General features: G+C 42.7%; 1 pseudogene across 1 annotated transcript; it reads right to left on the reverse strand.

The window, feature by feature from the left end:
• Positions 1–2,699: 2,699 nt before the first annotated feature.
• On the reverse strand, positions 2,700–20,786 carry LOC308693832 (olfactory receptor 52K2-like; annotated as a pseudogene). Its single transcript has 4 exons — positions 20,294–20,786; positions 14,944–15,373; positions 2,986–3,071; positions 2,700–2,814 (listed from the first exon to the last, which is right to left on the reverse strand). The product of its transcript is annotated as an olfactory receptor 52K2-like (transcript).
• Positions 20,787–24,826: the final 4,040 nt, after the last annotated feature.

Genomic DNA, 24,826 nt, shown 5'->3' on the forward strand with positions numbered 1-24,826 from the left:
GTGGGTATGAAACGTGACAACTTTAAGAGTAAGGCAGTAAACAACATAGAGAGTGAAGTGGACTCCTTGTATATCGGCATGATAAATAGTATTGATCAAAAGACAGCAAGCCACACAAATGACAGCAAATGGGTCGAAACAGCCAGCATTAGAGGCGTAGCAATAAAATTCAAACTTGATACAGGCGCAGATGCCAGTGTGCTGCCCATGTCCATTTTCAAACAACTGCCAGGTCCCATTCAACTACAACCCACAAAGACTGTGTTAATCGCTTTTGGTGGAGCCCGCCTGCCCTCATGTGGTGTTGCTTCCCTGCAGTGTAAAACCTCCAGACACAGTGCCACTGTAAAGTTCCATGTAACAACACAGGCAGAGAAAGCGATTCTGGGAGGTGAAGCGTGTGCAAGGTTGGAGCTGGTGAAGAGGGTTGAAGAACTCACAACAAAGCCCCCACAGCCTCCATCCACCAAAGAGGAGCTGATTAAAAGATATGCAGTGGTCTTCACAGGACTGGGTGAGTTTCCTGGAGTACATCACATACATGTTGACTCATCTGTTCCTCCTGTGATCCATGGGTGTAGAAACATACCTCTTTCGATCATGGATACACTGAAAAACACGCTGCATGATCTGGAGAAGAGGGAGGTGATAAAGCCTGTCAAAGAGCCGACTGAATGGGTGAACAGTCTCGTTGCCACAAAGAAAAAGAATGGTTCACTAAGGGTGTGTTTGGATCCTTGTAACCTGAATGAAGCTGTCAGACGCCAGCATTTCTCCATCCCTACACCTGAAGATGTGCGCAGCAAACTTGCAGGTAAAACCATCTTCACCATCCTGGACGAAAAGGATGGATACTGGCAAATTAAGCTGGACGAGCCATCTTCAAAACTGTGCACCTTTAATACACCGTGGGGCAGATACCGTTTCCTCAGGCTTCCCTTCGGGATTAAGTCAGCCAGCGAGGTGTTCCAGCAGAAGAACTGTGAGACCTTTGGTGACATTCCAGGTGTGCATATTGTCGCTGATGACATGATAATAGCTGCAGCCTCAGAACACGAACATGACAAAATCCTTCATGAAGTGATGGAGAGAGCAATGGCAGCAAATGTGAAGTTTAACAAAGACAAAATTCAGTACAAGGTTGACACTGTGAAATATATGGGACACATAATCACCTCAGCAGGACAGAGGGCTGATGATTCCAAGATCAAGGCAATCATTGACATGCCGCCCCCTGAGGATAAACAAAGCCTCCAACGCCTGTTGGGCATGACCAAGTTCTTGGCGCAGTATGTCCCAAATGAGGCCTCACTGACAGCACCGCTCAGACAGCTGCTCAAGAAGGACACATTGTGGCAGTGGTGTCCACACCACACTGCAGCTTTAGAGGCCCTGAAAGCTGCTCTGACACAGGCACCGGTGTTGAGGTACTACGACCACAGGAAACCACTTACACTACAGGCAGACTCATCAAAGGACGGACTTGGAGCATGTCTGCTACAGGAAGGACAACCTCTCTGCTATGCCTCACGATCGCTCACGGATACCGAAAAGAGGTATGCACAAATAGAGAAGGAGCTGCTGGCCATAGTCTTTGCAGCCAAGAGATTCCACCAGTACGTCTTTGGCAGAGCAGTGACCGTGCAGTCAGATCACAAGCCTCTGGAGGCCATAGTAAGAAAACCGCTGAACAAAGCACCAGCACGACTACAAGGTATGTTGCTGCAACTGCAAAAATATGATCTGAACATAACTTACACTCCAGGCAAGAACATGTATATTGCAGACACTCTGTCACGAGCTACGATGAGCAGAGACGGTGACAACGCGGACGAAAATCCCTGTGATGAGAAAGTTGTGTACGCCATGGAGGCCACAGACTCATTGAGCGAGGAGACGCTCAACCAGTTGAAAACAGCCACCACTGCAGACAGTGTATTGCAAGCTGTGTGTGAGAAACATCTGAACGGCTGGCCTGCGAGGAGGCGCGGCCTGGATAAACGTCTTCACAGCTACTGGCCAATGCGACACAACATCAGCATCCAGAACGACATCATCATGGTAGGAGACAAAATTGTCATACCACAAAGCTTCAGGAGAGAGATCTTGGAGAAACTTCATCTGGCTCATCAGGGTGTCCAGCGCACAAAAGCAAAAGCAAGGAAAGTCCTCTATTGGCCAGGCATGTCGCGTGACATAGAGATGACAGTGGAGAAATGTAGGCAGTGCCAACAATTTCAGCCACAACAGCAGAAGGAGCCTCTCATCAACCATGAAGTCCCTGAGCTCCCGTGGATGAAAGTTGGAGCCGACATCTTCCAAATGAACGGTCAGTCTTACTTGTTATTAGTGGACTATTTGACCAAATATCCAGAAGTGCTGAATTTACCTGATTCAACAGCTCTCACAGTAATCCAGAAAATGAAGTCTGTTTTTGCTAGGCATGGAATTCCCAGAGAGCTGGTGAGTGATCACGTTCCTTTTGCCAGCTACGAGATGAAGTCATTCGCAGCCTCTTGGGACTTCAAACTCACACACTCAAGCCCCGGTTATCCACAGTCCAACGGACTCGCGGAACGGACTATAAAGACAGTAAAACATGCTCTGAAGAAAGCAATGCATACCGGCACAGACCCACATCTGGTACTGTTGTCACTAAGGAACTATATCATGACCGTGATGCCAGGCCGTTGCCTGCCTTAGATCCGGGTACCACCGTACACATGCAGACACGACGTGGTTGGGAACCAGCCGTAGTGACAGGCCAGAGACTGGAGCCACGCTCGTATAACGTGCTGACTCCAGCAGGAAAGACTTTAAGGAGGAATAGGAGACATTTGAGGAAGATACATCCAAGTCTGTTTAGAGACACTGACTCTGATGAAGATACAGATGTAACCCACACTGAGACACATGAGTCTACTGCCCTGCTACCCCGAGATCCACCACCACAGGTCTTGTCTCCTTTGGGTGTGAACAGTTCACCAGAGTACATCACCAGAAGAGGCAGAGTAGTGAGACGTCCTGTCAGGTTCAGAGACTAGTTTGTGGTCTGTGGCTGATTGCTTAGTCTAAAAAAAAAAAAAAAAAAGGAATACAGACATGTGTTGGCAATCTATTGTATTATTGTGGTTAGAGTTAAAGTTAAACCTAAGAAACTTGTTTATCTGATGCGTTCTCATAAAGATTGTAAAGTGATTTGTTAATACTAGGTTAGTGCTAGTCTTCAAGGATATTATTTAGTATTGGACACAGTAGTTTCATGTTAATGAAGTTGGTGTGATTAAGTGCATGTTACACATCACGTTCTTGGAAAAGGGGGATGTGATACATCTGATCGAGCACTCGGTGCTCGACTGTTTATGACTGCAGCACATCATGTGCGCAGCCTCGGATTAGCCTTCCCTGTGTTATGGTTGTTGTAAAAAGTCTCCGGCCATTAAAGAACAGGAGTCGCCACAGTCCTGTCTCCGTGTGTATCATTCAGTAGCTTAATGTAGAGACCCACAGTCCGAACTAGGTCAGAGAACAAGACCACAACACTTTTAAATGATCGGATTCAAAACGAAAACAAATATTATCTGTTTAAGTAATTTGTATAAAACCAACAAGATGTCCAGCTTCTCAAACGCTTACTAATTATTTTTAATTTGGCCACGCCCACTCGCGCAAAATATATTCACATGCAAATCTCCACATGGAACGCGGACTCGCTCATTACCTCAACAACAAAACACTTCACTTCACTTTTCGTCGAGTTTGAAAGACGTGCCTGAGCTTACATTGGATTTAGGCTACCTCAGAAGAAGAAGAACGCGATTTGAAGACAAGAAAGATGTAAGGTAAGAAATTCTTACATATTAGTTTGTTATTGTTGCATAAATCTCACGTTGCAGTTGAACTGTTGCTAGATATATGGGGAATATTATAATATTTAGACCCGTGTTTACTGTTACTGTGTTTGTGGATATCTGCTCAAACGTAGATATGTATATGGTAACCATAATGTTTTATATTTGAGCGCGATCGCGTTTGAATGTATCATATTTTTGATAGCGATCGCGTTTGAATGTATCATATTTTTGATAGCGATTGCGTTTGAATGTATCATATTTTTGATAGCGATCGCGTTTGAATGTACTGTATCATATTTTGGATGAAAGCAAAACGCACCAAACGGCTTCATGTTTTTATTATTATCTCATTTCATATCATCATAACGGATGGAAACATTTGAAGTAACATGATAATCCATATATTTTTCTCTAGCTTAGTTGTTACTGAAATCTTTTGGAAGATTTACACTGCTATAGGTTATTTATTGTTATTATTATTTTATCTGGCACTGTGCATATACCTTATGCCTACAAGGCACAACAGGTGTGTGTGTGTGTGTGTGTGTGTGTGTGTGTGTGTGTATTCTGTGAATTTTAAAAAGCAATTTTAACCAGAAAAATCTAATATTTATTTCCAAAATCGTGCAGGCCTTTCTCTTGATATCAGTATGTTCACTTTTTTTTTTCAGGGCCCAGATGCCACTGAGGACTTCAACATTCACATGAGTCTCTGTACGTGAACACGGTAAAGTGAAAATCTTGAAAATGAAAGGTATGTACAATGTTTTTAGGAATGGCACAAAGGTCTCTGTCTTTGAAGTGCTTTTTTGGCATTTGTTGTGTATCTTTGGATTATGTTGTGTTGTAAGTAAATTAGGGCTGGGAATCGATTAAAAAAAATTAACTAATTAATTGCACAATTTCTGTAATTAATTGCAATTAATTGCGTTTCCCCCAAGCTTGTAATCATCAATATTTAAAGGAATAGTTCACTTTAAAATTAAAATTCTGTCATCACTCACCCTCATGTTGTTTTAAACCTGTATGAATTTCTTTCTTCTGCTGAACACAAAGGAAGATATTTAGAAGAATGTCAGTAACCAGACAGTTTCTGGTACCATTGACTTCCATAGTATATATTTGTCCTACTATGGAAGACAATGGGACCCAGAAACTGTCTGATTACTGACATTCTTCTAAATATCTTCCTTTGTGTTCAGCAGAAGAAAGAAATTCATACAGGTTTAAAACAACATGAGGGTGAGTGATGACAGAATTTTAATTTTAAAGTGAACTATTCCTTTTAACTCAGAATCACCTAATTAAACAACACAGGGAAAAAAAGGAACAGAAAATAGCCCTATATTAAACATCAATATCAATATTTTTTTTTTCAATAATCAATCAACATAATCAATTTAACAGATTATTTTTATTTTTTTTAACTAATTATCAAAATAAAATATAGTCCTACAAAGCTATTATTACCAGAGCATGTAATCAGAGCAGGTAATTTTACCATTGCTGCCCAGCATGGCTATACCAGCTCAGCAAACAGAATTTCACGTTTTGAGTGGACTTTACTTTTCCAGTGCTCGGTACATGATTGAAGCGTTTGGGCCGTTGTCGACAGAGCCGCCGACACACACACACACACACACACACACACACACACACGTGACACACACACATACATGCACGGAACGGAGAGCGCGCCGCTGGGCCGTTAGAGCCGCCGACACACACACACACGGAACGGAGAGCGCGCCGCTGGGCCGTTAGAGCCGCCGACACACACACACGGAACGGAGAGCGCGCCGCTGGGCCGTTAACGACAGAGCGCGCCGACACACACACACACGCGGAACACAGCGCAGCGCACACACGGAGCGGAAAAGACCAGCTCATGAAAGCTGCGCGAGAATGAAACGTGATCGCCGAACACGGAGGGGCGGGACGGCCTTTTCAATAGCAGCCACAACAGGAAATCATTAAAACGAGGCAAAAAAAAGTGTGCTGCATTAAATGCGTTAATTTTTTTTAACGCGTTAAACATTTCAAATTAATCGCAAAGATTAACGCGTTAATTCCCCCAGCCCTAAAATAAATCCAAACAATTTAAAAGCCATTCTTTTTTAAATCTCCTCATTTACAGTATTGTGCAAGGTTGCTCAGAATGAAAGGGCCTGATAGCTCCTAATAGGGCCGTTAGGGGAGGTTCTTTGTCTTTCTCAGGTGAGAAAAGCTTACATATTAATGAGCTCCCGCATAAAGCTTTCTAACACAAAACACGTCGTAAATTTTTTAAATCAATATATTGTCTTATCTGAATGAGCAGTCAGGGTGATTTTCACATAGTTTTGCAGCAAATATTCTAGGCTACGTCATACAATTTTCAAAAGTCTTGTGAAAAAATAATCAGTATGGGTTTCATTGCCTTATTTCAGTGAGAATTTTTTTTTGTATTTTCACAAACTACGCATAAATGTCATATCTCAAAACTACAAACTTTTACATACATGCTGCTGATATATTATTGTAGCAGAGTTTGTGCTGAATACAGTGTAATTAGACTTTAGCCATGAAAATGTCACAAGTAACACGTGAATGTTGAAGTCCTCAGTGGCATCTGGGCCCTGAAAAAAAAAAAAGTGAACATACTGATATAGAGAAATGCCTGCACGATTTTGGAAATAAATATTAGATTTTTCTGGTTAAAATTGCTTTTTAAAATTCCTTTTTAAAATTCCTTTTTAAAATTCACAGAATACACACACACACACATGATACATTCAAACGCGATCGCGCTCAAATATAAAACATTATGGTTACCATATACATATCTACGTTTGAGCAGATATCCACAAACACAGTAACAGTAAACACGGGTCTAAATATTATAATATTCCCCATATATCTAGCAACAGTTCAACTGCAATGTGACATTTATGCAACAATAACAATCTAATATGTAAGAATTTCTTACCTTACACATTTCTTGTCTTCAAATCGCGTTCTTTTTCTTCTGAGGTAGCCTAAATCCAATGTAAGCTCAGGCACGTCTTTCAAACTCGACGAAAAGTGAAGTGAAGTGTTTTGTTGTTGAGGTAATGAGCGAGACGCGGTCCATGTGGAGATTTGCATGTGAATATCTTTTGCGCGAGTGGGCGTGGCCAAATTAACTGTAATGAGGAAGCGTTTGAGAAGCTGGACATCTTGTTGGTTTTATACAAATTACTTAAAGAGAGAATATTTGTTTTCGTTTTGAATCCGATCATTTAAAAGTACACACTTAAATGTTTATAAAGGTATATGGCTCATAAATGTGTGACAAGTATTCGCTGAGTTTTGTTTCAGTTTATAGACATGCTCAAGAAAAAAAAGTTCACCGCGACGGAGAGGCAGGACGCACACCCTGTTTAGTTTCTTTATTTTACAAAAGCACAATGTTTTGATTTGATTGTAAGTGGACACATACAAAAGGAGAAATATCACAGATTCTTTTTTTATAGGCTATTTCTTTTTTCTGTATGACTATAAATGACTGAGTAATTTAAGTTTATAGTGCTACAATGTGGAGAAAATCCAGCAAAACGCGCCCGCGCGTTTGTCGACCTCAGAGGGTTAATGCATTCGATATGATTCAACTGTAGTATAAAAGGTAAGTATTATGTGAATGCTTGGCTAAAGAGATGCGTCTTTAATCTAGTTTTAAACTGGGACAGCGAGTCTGAACCTCGAACAATATCAGGACGGCCATTCCAGAGTTTAGGAGCTAAATGTGAAAACGCCCTCCCTCCTTTAGTGGACTTAGATATCCTAGGAATGACCAGAAGCCTCGAATTTAGTGATCTTAAAGAGCGCGATGGATTGTAGGGCAATAGAAGTTCCGTTAAATACCCAGGAGCTAAACCATTTAGGGCTTTATAGGTCAGTAGTAATACTTTGTAATTGATACGGAACTTAATATGTAACCAGTGTAGAGATGATAGAATTGGTGTTATATGATCATATTTTCTTGACCTAGTAAGAACTCTTGCAGCTGAATTTTGGACTAACTGCTAATAAAGCATTACAGTAATCTAGTCTCGAGGTCGTCTCGAGGCAATGTTTCTAAGGTGGAAAAAGGCTGTTCTTGTAACAAATGAAATATGATTTTCGAAAGACAAGTTGTGGTCTAGTATAACACCCAGGTCTTTTACTGTAGTGCAGGGGTGCCCAATCCTGCTCCTGCCGATCGACTGTCCTGCACAATCTCCAACCCTAATCAAACAAACCTGCCTTTAATTTTCAAGTGATCCTGAAGACTTTAATTGGTTGATTCAGGTGTGTTTGATTAGGGTTTGAGATGAACTGTGCAGGACAGTCGATCGGCAGGAGCAGGATTGGGCACCCCTGCTGTAGTGGATAAAGTAATAGGACATCCTTCTAAATTAAAGTTGTATTGTAAGAGGTTTTGTGGGCAGTTTTTTTGGACCAATAAGTAATACCTCCGTTTTATCTGAATTTAATAGCAGAAAATTACACCTCATCCAGTATTTTATATCTTTAACACACTCAATTTAGATAATTTAGTGTTTTCATCTGGTCGTGATGAAATATATAATTGAGTGTCATCAGCATAACAGTGGAAATTAATTCCACTGTTTTCTTATAATATTACCAAGTGGCAGCATATATATTGAGAATAGCAGAGGGCCTAACACAGATCCTTGCGGCACTCCATAGTTTACGGACGTTATCTTCGATCTAAACCAGCTTAATGCCTGTCCATGAACACCAGTGTAGTTTTGTAGTCGATCTAAGAGTATTTTGTGATCTATAGTCGAACGCAGCACTAAGATCGAGTAAAACTAGTATTGAGATACAGCCTTGGTCAGAAGCTAGAAGTAAATCATTTATAATTGTAACGAGCGCAGTGTCTGTGATATGATGCGCCCTGAATCCTGACTGAAACTTTTCATAGATATCATTTTCTTGCAAGAAAGAACACAATTGAGCGGACACAACTTTTTCTAGTATTTTAGACATAAATGGAAGATTTGAAATGGGTCTGTAATTTGCTAGGTTATTATGATCTAATTGTGGTTTCTTAATAAGAGGTTTTATAACTGCCAACTTGAATATTCTTGGAACATGACCTAAAGATAAAGACGAGTTAATAATATTGAGAAGAGGCTCTTCCACTACAGGTAACACTTCTTTCAGTAGTTTAGTGGGTATTGGATCTAATAAACATGTTGTTGGTTTAGATGCAATGATAAGTTTATTTAGCTCTTCCTGTCCTATAGTTGTAAAGCGGTGTACTGTAGTTGTTCTTGAGGAGCGATAATTAAAGTGCTGGAAAAGAGAGAGTTAAAAGTTTCTGTTGCAATATCAAGTTCTTCTAAGCTATCCGGGATGCTGAGATGATGAAAATGATTAGGAAGATTATTGATAAAGCAATCTTTAGTGGCAGAAGTGATAGGTCTAACATATTTATAACATGGAGTCGGCTTTGCAGCTTTGGCTAAATGTAATTTACACAAGACATCTCATGATCTGAAATGTCATCGCTCTGCTGCAGAATTTCAACGGCATCAACATCTATTCCGTGTGATAATATTAGATCTAGAGTATGATTACAGCAATGAGTAACTCCAATTGATTTTACAATGTCTTTAAATGCCAAACCCAATGCATCTTTTTCATTATCGATGTGTATATTAAAATCACCAACAATTAGTACTTTATCTGCAGTCAATATTAATTCTGATAGAAAGTCCGCAAATTCTTTGATAAAATCTTTATGGTGCCCTGGTGGCCTGTATACAGTAGCCAGCACAAATCTCAAACGTGATTTATTGTTTACACTATATATTTTTACATTAAGCACCAACACTTCAAAAGAATTATATTTAAAACTTGATTTCTTAGTGGTTTTGAAAATATTACTATAAATTACAGCAACACCTCCCCCTTTGCGTTTCAGACGAGGCTCATGTTTATAACATTAATCTTGTGGGGTGGACTCATTTAAAGCAATGTAATCATTTGGTTTTAGCCAGGTTTCTGTCAAACACAGCACATATAGGTTATTATCTGAAATCATATCATTAAAGGGGTGGTTTACTGCCTTTTTTCTTTGCTTGATTGTGTTTATGGGCTGCAATATAACATGTCTTTGTGTTTCGTTTGTTAAAAAACGCCTTATTTTTCATAAATTTTACTTTTTATTGTAAGCCGCTTCCTCCTCTGTCATTTGTTTATTATTATTATTATTATTTTCTCAAAGAATTTCCATACGCTGTTACTTGAAAATGCTACTGCTGTTTGTTCGCTTTTGAGATACGGTTTACCCCTGATTAAACATTTAATATAACTGAATACATGACTGAGTAATACCGTTTTTTAAAGATATTGTTTTATTGATAGAATGAACAACCGTTTAACTATTCACAAAACTTACCGGTAGTTTACTCAGTTTGTCGTTTTCTTTAGGTGTACATGTGATAACAGCAGCTGAAGTTTGCTGTTGCGATAATTTTTTGAAGTTTGTACACGTTTCTTATACACACAAAATAACATTGAACTAACTAGCTACTATATAACCAAACAGCTTTGGCATTGGTTTGCGTTCTTGATCAAATAAAAAAATTACGTCATAAAGTATAGATGGAAAATACGTTTACAAAATTTGTAGGCTACATATTACAAATTCGGGTCCAAAATGTTTGTACGCATCTGTCATATACTAAAGCCAGCGCTGGCATTTTTTTACATCCTTGATAAAACTAAAACATTACGTCTTAAATTATACAGGCAAATACATTTAAAATGATAAAATCTTACTTGCAGGTTGTGGCCCAACAACTGCTGCCTCTGGTTTTAAAGCTGTAACTGCTTCATGTTGGAGTAATAGTTTCTTGTTGAATCCGACATTGAACTCGTGTAGATTCTGGAAGCTGTCTTCTGTGAAATGCGCAGCACAGAGAGCTAAACTACGATTTGTCAGGAACATAATCAAACTTAAATTTAACCATTGTTGACGAACTACAGCGTCTGTAGGAAGCCTGAACACAGAAGACCTGGCAGCTGGGTGAAAATAACACTTTGACGGCTACAGCTCTCCACTATAACTCCTCCTCTTCGACAGCAGAACATGTTCCGGAGGGAGGGTTGATGTAAATGTATGGGTTAGTTACGTATAAAACCCGGGAAGTATCTCGTTGTAGTCCCGTTCGAGTCGTTTTTGAAGGCATTAAACTTTCTGATTTTTAAAAGACAATATCTCCGCTTACGTTGAACTTTCAGCGCAGCAACTTTGCAGATACTGTTCATGCACCAACAGCAACATTACACAGTATTTAAAATGAAAAAAGTGAAATAGCAATCAACCACCCCTTTAACAATGAGTGCTTTTGGAGTAAGGGATCGAATATTCAGCAACCCAAGCTTTAGTATTTGCCCATCTGAATTATAGCCTATCTGAATTATAGTATTTGCCCATCTGAATTAATGATATTATCATTTTTAACCTTAGATGGGTTTAAACGTTTTTTTGGATTTGCAAATTCGGGGAACAGACACAGTCTCTATATGATGATAGCTAGGTGAAAGAGGATTTATCTGACCTTGGTGACGCGAGGCCGCTAGCAGACAGTCGGTTAAGCCAGTCTGTCTGCTTCCTGACCTGGTGCCAAATTTGTCATGTTTGAGCTCTAAGACTATGAGCCAAATTAATAGAGAGGTGAGCAGCTCCATCCCAGGAGGGATGAATACCATCTCTTTTCAACAGGTCAGGTTTGCCCCAAAAACTTTTCCAATTGTCTATGAATTCTATATTATTAAGCGCACACCACCGAGACAGCCAATAATTAAGTGAACACAGTTCATCTCATCACTCCTGCGAACAGGAAGGGGGCCAGAGCAAATTACAGTGCTTGACATCGTACTTGCAAAGTTCACACACCTCTTTAATGTTAATTTTGGTGATCTCCGACTGGCAGAGTCGAACATCATTAGTGCCGACGTGAATAATGATCTTAGAGAATTTACGATTAGCATTAGCCAGCACTTTTAAATTTGCTTTCATGTCAGGCACTCTGGCTCCTGGCAAACATGTGACTATGGTGGCTGGTGTCTCTATTTTCACGTTCCGTGTGATCGAATAACCAATTACTAGGGCACAATTAACAGAATTGTCAGTGGGTGTTTCACTGAGCGGGGCAAATCGATTTGTCATGGTAATCGGAACGGAAGAGTGTTTTTTTTTTATCTGCGACTAGAGCGATCCCTCACTGTCACCCATTTGCCTTGTTGCGCAGGCACTAATTCAGTCAGAACAGAGTCATGTAAAGAGTTCACTATGCTAGGCGCATCCAAAGCAGTATCTAAAGTTCTAGCACTCTTACTATCCTCAATTAAATTTTGGATGCGTGTCTCTAGTTCTGAAATCTTCTCCGTCAGCCTAACTGTCTCCTTGCATTTATCACATATAAATCCTATATTGCCGACAGAGAAGGCTATGCTAAACATGTGACATGAAGTGCAGGTGACAATAACAGGACAAGACATTACTCACCGTGTTTGTTGACTGATTCTTACTCACCTGAGCTTTTTATGAACTCAAATGCGCGGGCGAATGGTGAGTGACAGAATGGAACCAGAAGCAGGAAATGGGACTATGGAAAAGATCCATTTAACTATAAAATGAACCATCAGTTTATCATTTTCAGAGCACCTCATTAAATGTATACTTGAAAGGTGTTTGCAGTGGAAACAATTCTTGAAGTTCTTGGAAAAGGATGTTGATGGTTCGGTGAGTGTCAAACGTGGAAGTCGCAAACGTTTTCTTCTCCGTTGGATGAAGAAGAAATGATGAACTTGAGTGGTTTGTTTGACTCTATTCTGGTTGAAGGTTGTCTCTCTCTCCATGAGCACATGGCTGACCACATGCAGATTGTGACCTGCCGTCCCTGGGCCAGAAAGGCCACGCAGGCAACCAAGGAGTGAGGAAGTCGAAGATGGTTGCCCATTCACTGATGGTAAAGTTGCAGTTTTCTTCTGAGTTGAATTGAAGAAAATACAGTCTGACTCTGTTGGGAGAGTGAAGGCATAGCAGGCTGTGGTCACGGGCCCCAGTGGGGGTCCCCACAGACACGCAACCCGAAGAAGCAGCAGTGAAGGCCAGAAGAAGAGGAGGAGTCACTGTGAATTTGTCTCTAATAAAGCCTGAGAAAGGCCCCACCTCTCCGGGTTTGCTTGACCAATGAGAAAGGTGAAATTTCCAAGCGGGAAAATTCCTCCTTGATTTATGAATCTTTGTTTTAAGCGTGCTCATTTGCATGTGCAGCTGGATTGGTTTCTGATGAAGAAACTAAGAAAGATTCTTGTAATACTAATATATTGCGCGGCTATCGGCATATCATGTACACAATCATTTCGATCTTCAAACTATCAATTTATTCAGACCAAACATGGTATAGGTGAGGTTACATTGACCGTTCGCTCTATCATATAATACACAGTATAAAAAAAATAATAATAATAATAATTAAAAGACACTTCACAAGACAGTAAATCATTCACACAATTTTCTGGGATGCATGTTCATTCATAGATCAGTTTGTCTATAAGTGAATGTAGCAAAATCTGTTTTGAGGTCTGTTTCTGTCTTCTCTATGGTCTCTGCCTTGACAACATGACATTTTTAACAGCAATAAAACCAACTTATCTGATCGTAGTCATGGTTTACCAAGACCCTTCTTGCCCTTGTTGGGGGAATGGGACCATAGATCCCAGAGTGAGTTTTAAAGATCATTTGTTACATATAACAAATAATTGTGTCTGATTTGTCTCAATCGCTACATACATGAGATTATTGCAGGGCCTTTTCTAGGCATTGGCAACCTAGGAGGTTTCCTAGGCCACCACCAGCTGGAGTGGGCATCAATGAGCACTTCAACACTGCATTTTAGCTATAATTAACGAGTTAAATAGCATTTAAGCATCTTAGCAAAGGCATAAAATAGAATTTTTTTTTTTAAATGTTATCAGAAAGACATGATTAGAAATCTAAAAATGTAGTGTCTAACAGGTTATTTTATAAAATAACAAAAATTGTGGGTCAAATACCATGACCAAAGCTTTGCTAGAAAGTACCTTCTGGTTTATAATAATAATAATAATAATGATAATAATAATAATAATAATAATAATAATAATAATAAGCTTTAAGTGAAATAATAAAGCAGTAATGAGAAAAAGAAATGCAGGTTCATGCTATTCTTTCTCCAATTATCTCATACATTATTGTCTCCCTCTCCTGGTAGTAGTCTGTATTGCTGGAGCAAAATAACTTTTCCATATATATATATATATATATATATATATATATATATATATATATATATATATATATATATATATATATATATATATATATATATATATATATATATTATTATTATTATTATTATTATTATTATTATTATTATTATTATTATTATTATTATTTATTTTTTAACTCAAATCTGTATATGAAGCTTAATTTACATGTCATATTATGATTACAGATAACTACAGATTCTAATCTTTGGTACACCCTATATTACTGAAAATGATTATATGGTTGAATACCTGATTTTTACGATATTCTAGTAGTGAGTTTTGTTTACTCCATAGAGATTGGCTTCTTAGAGGTGTGTATACTGCAAGTAAGTAGGCACTAATAGAAAAAACAGGTAACTAGGTGTATTTCTCTTACAAGGAAAATAGTATAAATGGAATAAAAAGATATTCTATTTAGTAGGCTTTATCAGACAGGCTTGAGATGGAGAATGCTGTTTTTTTTTTTTTTGCTAATTTAATTTGTCAGTAACTCCTTCAGTTCTGGATTCAAAAATTGTGAACAAGGATTTCATTCTTGTAAATTACCATCAGTGTTTACAGTATGTTTATTATTAACTACATTTTTTAATTTCCATATTTTCAAATAGGGCCTATATGGCCATTTTAAACTATAGCTTTTACAAACCACATCCTTTTTAAAATGTTACAGTATCAGCATATTATATTGTTGATCTTTTTTTTAAATTGGATTTCTTTGCAAAGGAAAGACTTTTACTTCTCTAATAAACTGAATAAACCTTTGTCTTATTTCTTTTGTTCTCACTCCATAAATAATTGGGTTAAAACAACTTGGAAAAAGTAAGTACATTGTGCTCACAAATACACGACTACTGGTAGAAAAATTATTTCTTATTCTGTATGACATAAACGCAATCAGGGCAAAAATCAAACTACATGTCATAACAATGATGTGAGTAATGCAGGTGTTTATGGCCTTCATGTGGGCCTTCCCAGATTTAAACACAGAGGTAAAAATCACAGCATAGGAAGCAGTAATGAGAATGAAATCTGCAGTGGATATAAGGAAAGCAGACAAAAGTCCTACTAAGTTATTAATAGATATATCTCCACATGCTAACTGAACCACCGCCATGTGTTCACAAAAACAGTGATCAATCACATTTGTTAAACAAAATGACAGTTCCCTTTCATTGTCACTCCGAGTTACGTCGGATGACGACGAATGGGGTTTCTCTTAGAAATCCTATCATCTTCGAGTATATAAAACGAGCCAATGGCAATGAAATGCCATGGGTCTGCGGAATTTGCATAGCGTAACTCCGCCCCACCCTGGGGGTATATAAGGAAGTGCGCTGGCAACATGCAGATATGTTTTTCGCTTCTTTCGCTTTCGCTCGAGACGAGGCTCTCTCCAAGTGTTGGTGTGACAGCGAGTTCCAGCGAGTGCACATTCCCTGCTTATCTGTGCAGTGATTTGCCAGTGTTTGTGTGTTCTCTCCCTGGTCGCTTCAGCATTTGTTGAGAAATCTCCTTTCTAAAAGAGCTTGCACGTGGCACGTCTTTTTAAAGATGCCTCGCCCATGCACTTCTGGTTGCGGTCTTCTTGTTTCTGACTCTGATGGGCACAATCGCTGTCTTGTGTGTCTGGGCATCGAGCACGCTAAGGCAGCGTTTGTGGACGAGTCATGTTCCCATTGCGGGAACATGCCCATCGCACGGTTGCGGTCTAGACTCAATGACCTTCATGGTAGAGTCCCCTCATCCGCACCCCGATCTACGGGCTCCGCGAGAGCTAGTACTTCGGCTGGCGGCCAGGGTGACCTGAGGATTGCGGTGTGGGACAAAGCGCCGACTATTCCACGCTCCACACGTCCTCTAGCGCCGTGCAACCCGCGAGTGTTTCAAATGAGCCCGCAGTACAGTCCTCTGACTTGCCGCGGGTCTCATTTGGCGCTCCAGAGGAAGATTTAATGTCGATCGCTGCATCACAGGGTGGGCAAGAGTCTTTGGGAAGTGAGGATTCGGCTGTGCTGCCACCTTCGGGTGTGCCAGCATTGCCCGAGTCTGATCCCGAGATGACTGCCATGCTTTCCCGGGCAGCCGCGGCCATTGGGCTTGAGTGGTCCCCGCCACCTGGTCCGGTGCGTTCGCGGCTGGACGATTGGTTTTTGGGTGCCGCCACTGATCCTCGTCAGCGCGTCCCCAATGCCTTTCTTCCTGGATGTGCATGAGGAGGTCACGAGGTCCTGGAAGGCACCACTGTCTTCTCGTGATCGCTCGGCGACCTCCTCCGCCCTGCCTCCTCTCGATCAGGCGGCCGCCAAAGGGTACACTGGGGTTCCCCAGGTTGAACGCTCTGTTGCGATGCAACTGTGTCCTCAGAGTGCTTCTTCCCGTGGTGACCCAAAGCACCCCTCCAAAGCCTGTAGGTTCTCTTCCACGCTTGCCCCCGCAATGCCCCGGTTATGAGAGCGGAGGTCACTACCTTACTAGCGAAGGGTGCGATCGAGACTGTCCCTCCAGCCGAAATGAAGTCCGGCTTCTACAGCCCCTACTTCATTGTACCGAAGAAATCCGGTGGGTTACGGCCAATCCTCGACTTGCGCGTCTTGAACCGCTCCCTTCACAGGATGCCGTTCAAGATGCTCACGGCCAAGCGCATTTTCGAGTGCATACGGCTGCAGGATTGGTTTGCAGCGATCGACCTGAAGGACGCCTACTTTCATGTCTCCATTCTTCCTCGACACAGACCGTTTCTACGGTTTGCTTTCGAGGGGCAGGCATACCAGTACGCGGTTCTCCCTTTTGGGCTAGCCCTGTCTCCTCACGTCTTTACGAAGGTCGTCGAGGCAGCCCTTGTTCCCCTTCGGGAACACGGGGTTCGCATCCTGAACTATCTCGACGACTGGCTGATCCTAGCTCACTCTCGAGACCAGGTTTGCGAACACAGGGACCTTGTGCTCCGGCACCTAGCTCGTCTGGGCCTTCGGGTCAACTGGGAGAAGAGCAAACTCTGCCCCGTGCAGAGGATCTCTTTTCTCGGTATGGAGATCGACTCGGTCGCCATGTGCGCGCAGCTTACGAGCGAGTGCGCGCAATCACTGCTGACGTGCCTCCGTCAGTTCGAGGGCAAGAGTGTGGTCCCACTGAAACTATTTCAGAGGCTCCTGGGGCATATGGCATCCGCAGCGTCTGTCACGCCGCTCGGGTTGCTTCATATGAGACCACTTCAGCTTTGGCTTCGCGATCGAGTCCCAAGGTGGGCATGGCACCACGGCACGCTCCGAGTTCCAGTGACTCCGACCTGCCGTCAGACCTTCACCCCGTGGTCGAACCTCAGTTTTCTTCGGGCCGGAGTGCCCTTGGAACGAGTGTCCAGGCATGTTGTTGTGTCAACAGATGCCTCCACCACGGGCTGGGGCGCCATGTGCAATGGACATGCTGCCGCGGGCTCCTGGACAGGACCCCAGCGCCTTTTGCATGTCAATTGCCTCGAGTTGTTGACTGTACGTCTTGCCCTGCACCGCTTCCATGCGTTGCTCAGGGGTCAACACGTACTAGTCCGATCGGACAATACCGCGACTGTAGCGTACATCAACCGTCAAGGTGGTCTGCGCTCCCGCCGTATGTCACAACTCGCCCGCCACCTCCTCATATGGAGTCAGAAGCATCTAAGGTCGCTTCGTGCCATTTATATCTCGGGAGACCTGAACCAGGCGGCCGACGAGCTGTCTCGGCTTCGGCCTCTCGCTGGAGATTGGCGACTCCATCCCCAGACGGTTCAGCTGATTTGGGATCAGTTCGGGGCCGCACAGGTAGACCTGTTTGCCTCCCACGACTCGTCCCACTGCGACCTGTATTATTCCCTGACCGAGGGCACGCTCGGCACGGATGAACTGGCGCACAGCTGGCCGCGGGGCCTCTGCAAGTATGCGTTTCCCCCAGTGAGCCTTCTTGCGCAGACCTTGCGCAAGATCAGGGAGGACGAGGAGCAGGTAATTTTGGTTGCCCCATATTGGCCCAACCGCACCTGGTTCTCAGAACTAGTACTCCTCGTGACAGCACCTCCCTGGCCAATTTTTCTGAGGAAGGACCTGCTTTCTCAGGGACGGGGCACCTTATGGCACCCTCGTCCCGATCTTTGGAACCTCCACGTGTGGCTCCTGGACGGGATGAGGCAGGTTTGAGTACCCTACCACCAGCGGTGGTGGCTACCATCACTTCCGCTAGAGACCATCACTTCCACGAGACATGCCTATGCGTTGAAGTGGAACCTCTTCGTCAACTGGTGTTCTTCTAAAAATCTAGAACCCACGAAATGCCCCATCAGTGTCGTGCTTTCCTTCCTGCAAGAAGGGTTGGAGCGAAGGCTGTCTCCCTCCACCCTGAAAGTGTATGTTGCCGCCATTGCCGCACATCAGGACGCAGTTGATGGTAAGTTCTTAGGAAAGCACGACCTGATCGTCAGGTTCCTGAGGGGAGCCAGGAGACTGAATCCTCCTCGTCCTCCCCTCGTACCCTCTTGGGACCTCTCAGTGGTTTTAACTGCCCTGCAGAGTGCTCCCTTTGAGCCTCTGCAATCAGTGGAGCTTAAGTTCCTGTCAATGAAGACAGCGCTCCTGGTTGCATTGGCCTCCATCAAGAGTGTAGGGGACCTGCAGGCATTTTCGGTTGACGAAGTGTGCCTGGAATTCGGACCGGCTAACTCTCACGTGATCCTGAGACCCCGGCCTGGATATGTGCCCAAGGTTCCCACCACACCCTTTCGAGACCAGGTGGTGAACCTGCAAGCGCTGCCTTTGGAGGAGGCAGACCCAGCCTTGGCACTGCTCTGTCCAGTACGCGCTCTCCGTGCTTACGTAGACAGAACGCAGTGTTTCAGGACCTCAGACCAGCTCTTTGTCTGTCATGGTGGGAAGCTGAAGGGAAAGGCTCTCTCCAAGCAAAGGTTGTCTCACTGGATAGTGGACGCCATTGCTTTGGCATACCAGCAGCAGGGTCGACCATGCCCCCTTGGAGTGACGGCCCACTCCACCCGGAGTGTGGCATCCTCTTGGGCTCTAGCGCATGGCGCCTCGCTAACAGACATCTGCAAAGCTGCAGGCTGGGCGACACCTAATACATTCGCAAGATTCTATAATCTCCGAGTGGAGCCAGTTTCGTCTCATGTACTCGCTTCAACTAGCCGGTAAGAGATTCTGCTCAGGTGTCTTCGCTTGCTCGCCATTCCTCTCCACGGACAGGATACGTGCGATATTTTCCTCAGGTGAGCCTAATAAGCCATGAGTCTCCTCCAGCACTGACGACGTCAACGCCAGAGTTATGCCACTGGCAGCTTTCGCGCTTGGCTAGGTGCCTCCATATGCATGGTTCCCCTCCGGGCGACCCCCACATGTGTATTCTACTGTAAGCCTCTTTGAGCATGTGTCTTTCCCTTGGCAAGCCACCTTGCCACCCCTGGGCTTGAAATATTCCACCTGCGGCTGGACACCCCAGTGTTATTCCGTATGCAGCCCTTCGGGGTCATATGTGTATTCCAAGTCCCCCCCTTCGGGCTGGGCATGATTGCATATTTCCACTGGATATGCTTCCCAGTGTACCTTGGTATTCCTGTGTTAAGTAGGACTCCTTCGTCCGTGCTAGTCTCACGACAGGGAGCTCAGACTTACGCAGGGCACTGGAAGACAGTCGAGAGGTGGCGTGATTACACTGGGAACCCCATTCGTCGTCATCCGACGTAACTCGGAGTGACAACGAAAGGGAACGTCTCGGTTACGTATGTAACCCTCGTTCCCTGAGTAGGGAACGGAGACGTTATGTCTCCCTGCCACTTCCGCTGTACCGCTGGAACGCCTGAGTTCAGTCTCGGCTCCTCAGCGAAGACATATCTGCATGTTGCCAGCGCACTTCCTTATATACCCCCAGGGTGGGGCGGAGTTACGCTATGCAAATTCCGCAGACCCATGGCATTTCATTGCCATTGGCTCGTTTTATATACTCGATGATAGGATTTCTAAGCGAAACCCCATTCGTCGTCATCCGACGTAACGTCTCCGTTCCCTACTCAGGGAATGAGGGTTACATACGTAACCGAGACGTTTTACAGCCAGAGAGACCATGGTGATATTCAGAAGTCCATTTCTAAATAATGGGACAACAATAAACTTTAGAAAGTTAGGGATTTCCATGTATTTATGATAGTAAAGCGTTTGCTTATTGCAAAGTAACGGTCCAGTGCCATCCAAAAAAGCAAAGTGGACTGAAATGAGCCAACAAAAGGAATGCAAAACATTTGTATAAAACAGCCTGTTAGAGATATCTCATTCCAATTAAATAAAAAGCTAAGAAGCATGTTAGGTACAAAAAATACAGGCGAGATCAAGTCTACAACAGCCATTAAACCTATTAGTACATACATAGGAGAATGCAGAGACTTTTGACATATGATTAAATATATGAGAAAAGAATTTGCTGTGATAGACAGTAAAAACATCAGAAAGAAAGGGATAAATAAAAAAGGCCTCCATTCTCCTAGCTGTAGAAACCAATCAGATTGAAGTCTGTGAATGAAATATTTTGTGTAGAAAGATTCTTCATGCTGTTCATAAAAAAAGAAAAAAAAGAAAAGAAAAAGGAATTAATGCTTAAAGATAAAAACTAAACCATTTTTCCATGTATGTCCAGTAGGCTGTGCTACATTTGAGAGTGATAAATAAAAACATTCTACAGTATTGCTCACAATTATGTTATTCAGTGATTTCACTTTCACAATATGAATTAAAATGCAGAGTGAATGTGCTTTTCATCTATAATCATTATGAAAGGATTAGAATACACTTAATTTTACCTTATTTGTGAGGCTTCTTTGTTGTACTTTGTTGCTGTGTGAACAGAGAAAAAAAATCAAGCTGACCTTTATAAGTTAGATGTTCAGTGAATGTTTCATTATATAAAGATAAAGATACAAGATTTGATGTTGTGTATAATTACATAGGCCTTTCATGCATTAACCTGTGCTCTCGATAACTATCATAACTATTGTTTAACTATCATAATTCTTTTTCTTACATGCAAGATTGAAATGAAAGGTTGACATGAAATCATGGTCTCAAATACACTATGTCGTGTTCCCATGAGTCTGTAAACTATCCCCATGTTGGAATAGAAACAGCCACAGGTTTTTACTTATGCATTATATATATATATATACAGTATACATCCCTTATAAAAAAATAAGTATACTTCAAGTTCATTTTATTAAGTAGGCTATACCTTAGTAAAGTTCAAGTATATTTTTAAGAATACTCTATGAAGCAAGTATACCAATACCAATGTACTAGAAGGATACTTGTAAGTGTCCTGTTTCAATAATACTTGGGACTTAATTGGCCCACTTTTTAGTTTATAAAAGTATAAATTTAAGTTTACTTAAAAAGTGTAACTGTAGTAAACTTTGAGTGCACAATAATTTACAACTAAGGGCCCTATCATACACCCGGTGCAACGCAGCTCCAGGCGCGACGCAAATGTCTTTTGCTAGTTTCAGCGCGACACAGTTATCATTTTTACGTCCTCGTATTTATTTACTTTTTTGTTATTTAAAGAGCGTGTTAGTAATGTGCACATATAGGCGGGTCCACAACGCGCATACACTCTGCTTATTACCCAGTCAACACGTTGATCTCACAGTGATCTCTCCATATGATGACAATGTGAGTTCACAGTGAGCTAAAAGTGTAACCGCACTGTGCACACACTGAAGCTCATATAGGGGGTATGCGCAACATTCTTCCGGGTTCTACAAAACGGGTTTAACTACTTCCGGCCGTCAGCTACTAAGGTAAACACAGCGTAGTAATGGCGACCTTCTAGCTGGTGTTTGCAGGAGCTACCCCTTATATCAATTTCCAATGTACACCGTATTGCCAAACAGACATACTCTGCTAGACGAGGGATTTAAGTATTACGCCTCCTCATTTATTCATAATTATAAAGGTATGTAGCTTTTGCTAATGGCACCCGATATAGCGTTAGCTAACAATCAGTAGTTAGTTAAGACTTGTATGCTATCAGTAGATTAGCCTTTTATTTTTGCTCGCAGATTGAAAGCATGACATCAACATAACATCAAAATGACATCAGCAGAGGTCAAAATCTTGACATCAAATTGACATTGAGGGCCCTATTTTAATGATCTGAACCGCAAGTGGCAAAGCGCAAGTAACTTTGTGGACGGGTCTGGGCGCTGTTGCTATTTTTCCAGCGGGATAAATGACTCTTGTGCCAGGCGCAAATCTAAAATGGGTTGGTCTGAAGCAGCTTCATTATTCATAGGTGTGGTTTGGGCGTAACGTGAAATAAACCAATCAGAGCGTCATCTCACATTCCCTTTAAGAGCAGGCATGTTTGTTCTAAAGCGGATTCATATTATAACGGCGGATATGCCAGGCGCGCGCCAGGAGCGGTTCACAGCCAAGGAGAGCAACGCTCTCGTCAGGGAGGTTGGGGATGGAGAAACCCACCCAAATTAACTTTGGTTAAAAAGGCGTATGATAATTTGGGTAAATGTGTAAGCTAGATGTATGCTTTTATAATAAATTGTCTATCTATCTATCTATCTATCTATCGTAATAATGTATGATTTACAAAAATGAAAACTGCTGCTTCTGTGTAGATGAGAGAAGTGCATGCGCGTTGTGCACACGCTACATTGATTATGGCCAAGCATGCGCCCTTAAAATAGCTTATGAATAACATGCGCAACGCGCCACTGACTTTAAACTATTTTTTCCTGGTTAGTGGCGCAATTGTTTTCTAAACCTGCAAAATAGCATGAAGGAACGTTTGCGCCGGAACACACCTCCTTTTTTGCGCTGAACCGCCCAGGGAGCGCAAGTTCATTCCCTAGTTTAGCGACGTGCTTCTGTGGAGGGAAAAGCGCGCTTTACGCGGGTGCAAAATAGGAATGATACATGCGTCGGTGTACAAAGTCAATTGCGCTGGGTGCAAGATAGGGCCCTGACACTTTGACGTCAATATGACTTTCATTTTTGACCTATTTTGACCTATTTCGTGACGTAATTTTGACATCAATGTTGATGTCATATTGATGTTAAATTGACGTCAAGGGGCCCACTGGGTCGTACATCGTTAAAACAATGATTACAATATCATAATAGACAATACATATCGCACACCACTATGCACCTAAAGATTGAACTTACAATTGAACTGACATTTACCAACTCGCTTCTCCTTCTTTCCTCCTGTTTCGCGTGCAGGAGACGGACATAATGCTGCCGCGAATGTGACGCGAAATGTCATGTGAACAAGCAAATCCACAAAGAAAGAATAATAAATAAAAAAGTATGCTAATTAGTTATAATAATGGAAAACATTTAGATATGTCTAAGTCAAATTGCCATAGAAAATTAATGACGTTAAATAAGTAAAAATAAGACTTTTTTTATCTAATTTAAGACTTTTTAAGGATCTGCGGACACCCTGAGAACAGCTTGTCAGCTTTGTTGTTGTCGTTTATTTAAACAGTCGAATCAAAATGCATACAATACATTTTAACAAAATATTTAGTAAATTCACTTACCTTGCAATAAATGTAATTGGGATCACTTCAGGGAGCCCTATCGACTTCGAGTGTCTACAGAATGAGCCAATGAACGTTGGCATGCGTGAATCGCGTCACGCGCCCCCACCCCGCAGTGCGGGTATAAACAGGAAGCGGGCGCACGCACACATTGTTTTTCGCTGAGGAGCCGAGATTGTGACGGCCATGCAGCGATGGTCAGCAACGGTGGCTCCCGTTCCCTCCTTCAGGGAACGAGGGTTAAATCAGTAAACGAGACATTCCCTTTCAGTCGTTCACGTTCGACGTAACATCGACGTGTCGACGTAATTGGGATCCCTTGTAAAACGCCACGGTTGCTGCCAAATCCAGCGCCCTACGCAAGACTCTCAGACCCCCAACTGGCTGAGGCCGAAGACCTGCGTAGAGTTCAACTGCTGTTCCGTTATACCCCACACAGTGGAACTCTAGGATAACACTGGGAAAGCGTGCCTTCGCAGGAGAAGGACGCTGCGGAGCCACATCCTGCCAGAAGGGAGGTAACGTGGAGAATACACATATGGACTGGCCGAAGAGGCAGTGCAACATATGGAATGTCTCTGGGGTGGCACAAGTTACACAAGCATACGAGCACTAGGCCTGTCGTCGGACGCTCTGCAACGAAGGGGTGCGGAGGAACTCACAGGGTTCGCCAAGTGGGGAACTCGACTGGAGCAAAAAGCGCACGTATCTGTTCCTAGGAAGGGAGTGGCGCAGCAAGCCAACACTAGAGCGGGAACTTCAGTGTTACCGGCTGGTTAAAGCGAGCACACAGAACGAAACCGGCTCAACACGTAGGCTATAAAACCTAGCGAACGTGTTAGGTGTCGGCCAGTCCGCAGCTCTACAGATGTCTGTCAGCGAGGTGCCGTGTGCCAGTGCCCAGCAAGAAAGGACACCCCTAGTGGAGTGGGCTTTCAACCCGGGCGGGCAGGGCACGCCTTGGGCTTCGTAAGCCAAGGCGATGGCATCCACTATCCAGTGGGCCATCCTCTGCTTGGAGACAGCCTTCCCC

This window comes from Scardinius erythrophthalmus, assembly GCF_964197995.2.
Source record: "Scardinius erythrophthalmus genome assembly, chromosome: 7".
Taxonomy (NCBI): domain Eukaryota; kingdom Metazoa; phylum Chordata; class Actinopteri; order Cypriniformes; family Leuciscidae; genus Scardinius; species Scardinius erythrophthalmus.